Source organism: Mastomys coucha, unplaced genomic scaffold (assembly GCF_008632895.1).
Source record: "Mastomys coucha isolate ucsf_1 unplaced genomic scaffold, UCSF_Mcou_1 pScaffold5, whole genome shotgun sequence".
Lineage (NCBI taxonomy): Eukaryota > Metazoa > Chordata > Mammalia > Rodentia > Muridae > Mastomys > Mastomys coucha.
This window is the reverse complement of record NW_022196911.1, coordinates 115,117,543-115,120,708: the sequence shown is the minus strand read 5'-3', so window position 1 is coordinate 115,120,708 and position 3,166 is coordinate 115,117,543. Positions and strand designations below refer to the sequence as shown.

The following is a 3,166-nucleotide window of genomic DNA, read 5'->3' as shown; positions in this document are numbered from 1 at the left end:
CCTCCCCCGTCCCCTCACCCTCTCCCTTGTCTATTCAGCTCTGTCCTTATTCTTCCACCCCCTCTAGTGTCTTCCTAGGCCCTGTCATTGTCCTATGACCCTCCCCACCCCACCTTCCCCTTCCCCTTCTCTGTCCATCCACTCATCTGGCCTCCCAAAGACCTCCCTCCTGTCTCTGACCTCTCACCCACTTTGCTCCTAGTACAGGGACTCCCAAGAGGACAGGAAGTTTAATCTGCCTGGGTGCTTGGGTGGCACTGGTTCCCGGTCAGGATGGCACCAGCTCGGGGCTTGAGCTGTGATACCTAATGCCCAGTCTGTGAAAAGGCCTCAATGAATCGGAGCTCCTGCCCTTCCTCACCCCGCAGCTCTACTTGGGTAGCACTACCGAAGAGCTTTCTCTCTCAGACAGACTCATTGGCCACAGAGGGCCCAGGCTCCATCTGGACTGGCCCAGCAAGCTGCACACACTGCAGTGTCGGGAGAGACTGGTGGAGGCCGGAGTTTATGAGCATACCCGTCTTCCTTGTGGCAGATTTGGGGCACAGGGGCAGCCAGCAGCATGGGTGACTAGCCAAGCACACACAGCACCATCAGTGTCAAGGGAGCCCAGCAACCACCATGCGTCAGGGCTGTCTGGGAGGGCTGCTGGCTTCACAGAGTGGAGGTCGATTCCGCAGAGCCCGGAGTGGCTCGCCGATGGCCGCCTTTAACCGCACTGCGTGGCGCTGAGGCTGGATGTGATCCGAGAGGCTTGAATGGCAACAGGCTGGTTCCTGGGCTATCTTTGATCATGTGCGGCAAGGCTCTGCTCTCCGCCCCATCCTGGTCGCAATTCTTGTCAGTGATTGTGTAAACATTCCGTAGGCTTTACAGGAGCAGAGACGGAATTTTGCCAAACGTGATAAGAATAGATGTAAAATCTGGTTCGTGTGTCTAAAACTGCTACTTGGGTGAATGCTATAGGAAGATCGGGGGCTCGTTTCGGGAAGTCCAGCCCAGTCAGTGGTACCGGGTACCATCCCCCCACCTGGATATGGCTGACAGTTCTGGGGTAAGCCAGCTGTGTGCAGATAAGCGCCATATAGGGTCACGTGAGTATAGGTAGCTGACCCTGGCATGGGCTTTCTTTGACAAGACATGACCATGACGTGCATAGGGTGTGTTCAGACTCATCAGTTGGATGGTGGGCTCCCTCAGAGTGTATGTGAAGGCTGGGAGCAGGGGGCGAGGGTGCCTCACAGCACCCTCAGAATACAAATGAAGTGGAGGCTCCCCATCACACCAAGGGAATGACTAGGGGTAGAAAAGCTTCTCAGAGCAGGACAGGACTTAGCAAGCCAGAGAGTTTCCCTGGGACACTGCGGGCAGGCTGGCGATAGAAAGGGAAAGTGCCTTCAGCCTCAGGTACAGTCATCAGGGCTGTGGATGGGAAAGTGCCTTCGGCCTCAGGTACAGTCATCAGGGCTGTGGATGGGAAAGTGCCTTCGGCCTCAGGTACAGTCATCAGGGCTGTGGATGGGTACAGGGCTCAGACTACAGAGAGGAGGAGATAGCTCCTGTTCTCAGGCTTTAGCTGAAGGTGGGAGCTGCTATTATCCAGGGAGGGGAGGGGAGGAGAAAGGGCAGGAGGGGAGGGGAGGGGAGGGGCAGGGTAGATGCAGGCTTGTGAGAGCGGGTCACACCTCAGTGGCTGCCTTATGGTACTTGCTGGGAAGGAAAGAATCTGCCCGCCACTTTAAATCAGGAGTCAGACAGCGCAGGCAGGCAGGGCACAGGGCTGTGTCCCCCACCCTACCCTCTGCTGAGGTGCATCCTCCTGCCCACGTTCCTCTCTGGCTGCTGAATTATTGAGAGCGCTGTGTGCTTTATTGCTGTGCTGAAGGGGCACTGCGGCGTAGCAGCTGAGCTTGGAGTGTGTCTGTGGTCCAGGGGGGTCGTGACAGACCTGAGCTCTCCTCTCTAGAACCCCCGATGAGGGGGAGCATCCTCCTGCTCCCCCTCCCCCTCCCTAGCATTATTTATTCATAGTTGCTGGCCTTCTGATCAAGGCTACGCACCCTCCCCCACTCTGACACCACCATTCTGGAAGGCTGTGGATTGAATCTGTGGCAAATGCCATGTTAGGGCTCTGGGGCAGGATCGCTCTGCCGCTGGCCATGGCAGTTGGGGGAGTAGCCCCCAACTAGGGATTAACTCAATGTGTGTCCCATCTTAGTTTGTGTTTGGGGTAGAATGTAAGTGTGTAGAAGCAGATGAGAATGAATGTTGGGGGGAGGTATGCAGCTCAGTGCAGGAGGAAGTAATCAGTGCCTCTGCATATGTATGTATGCAGGAGCTGTGCATGTGCAAATATTCATGGAGCCCTGTGCGGGGGGGTGGGGGGGGGGCTGTATGTGTACAGATGTGCATGGACCCATGTACAGGTGCTGTGTGTGTGAAGATGTACACGGAGCCATATGTGGGTACTGTGTGTGAAGATGTGGATGGAGCCATGTGCATGTGCAGGTGCTGTGTGTGAAGATGTACACAGCCATGTGCATGTGCAGGTGCTGTGTGTATGAAGATGTACACCGAGCCATGTGCAGGTACTGTGTGTGAAGATGTGGATGGAGCCATGTGCAGGTACTGTGTGTGTGAAGATGTGGATGGAGCCATGTGCAGGTGCTGTGTGTGTGTGAAGATGTGGATGGAGCCATGTGCAGGTGCTGTGTGTGTGAAGATGTGGATGGAGCCATGTGCATGTGCAGGTGCTGTGTGTGTGCAGGTGTTCATGAAGCCACTTAAAGGGACTGTGTTTATGTTTGCGTATTAAGCCACATGCAGGGACTGTGTACATGTAGGTATACATGAAGCTATATACAGGTGCTGTGTGTACATGAAGCCATATGCAGGGAGTGTTTGTGTGTAGATGTACATGAAACCATGTACATGTTCTGAGTACATGTAGGTGTACATGAAACTGTATGTAGGTGCTGAATCTGTGTGCAGTTGTACATGGAGTCACATGCAGGGACTATGTTGTGCAGGTGTGCATGGAGTCACATGCAGGTACTGTGTTAATGCAGATGTGCATGGAGTCACATGCAGGGACTGAATTGTGCAGGTGTGCATGGAGTCACATGCAGGGACTGTGTTGTGCAGGTGTGCATGGAGTCACAAGCAG

At 54.6% G+C, this 3,166-nt stretch overlaps 1 protein-coding gene and 1 long non-coding RNA gene across 13 annotated transcripts in view; one reads left to right on the top strand and one right to left on the bottom strand.

Annotated features, from left to right (window-relative positions):
• Nucleotides 1-823, bottom strand: part of LOC116079282 — a 10,966-nt gene extending 10,143 nt beyond the window's left edge. Inside the window, exon 1 of the long non-coding RNA XR_004113858.1 lies at nt 518-823. This is a non-coding gene — a long non-coding RNA (uncharacterized LOC116079282). The remainder of the gene's footprint in view (nt 1-517) is intronic.
• The window catches only part of Rbfox3 (RNA binding fox-1 homolog 3), a 436,622-nt gene that overhangs the window by 319,268 nt on the left and 114,188 nt on the right, over nt 1-3,166 (top strand). The gene's annotated exons all lie outside the window — the stretch shown is intronic.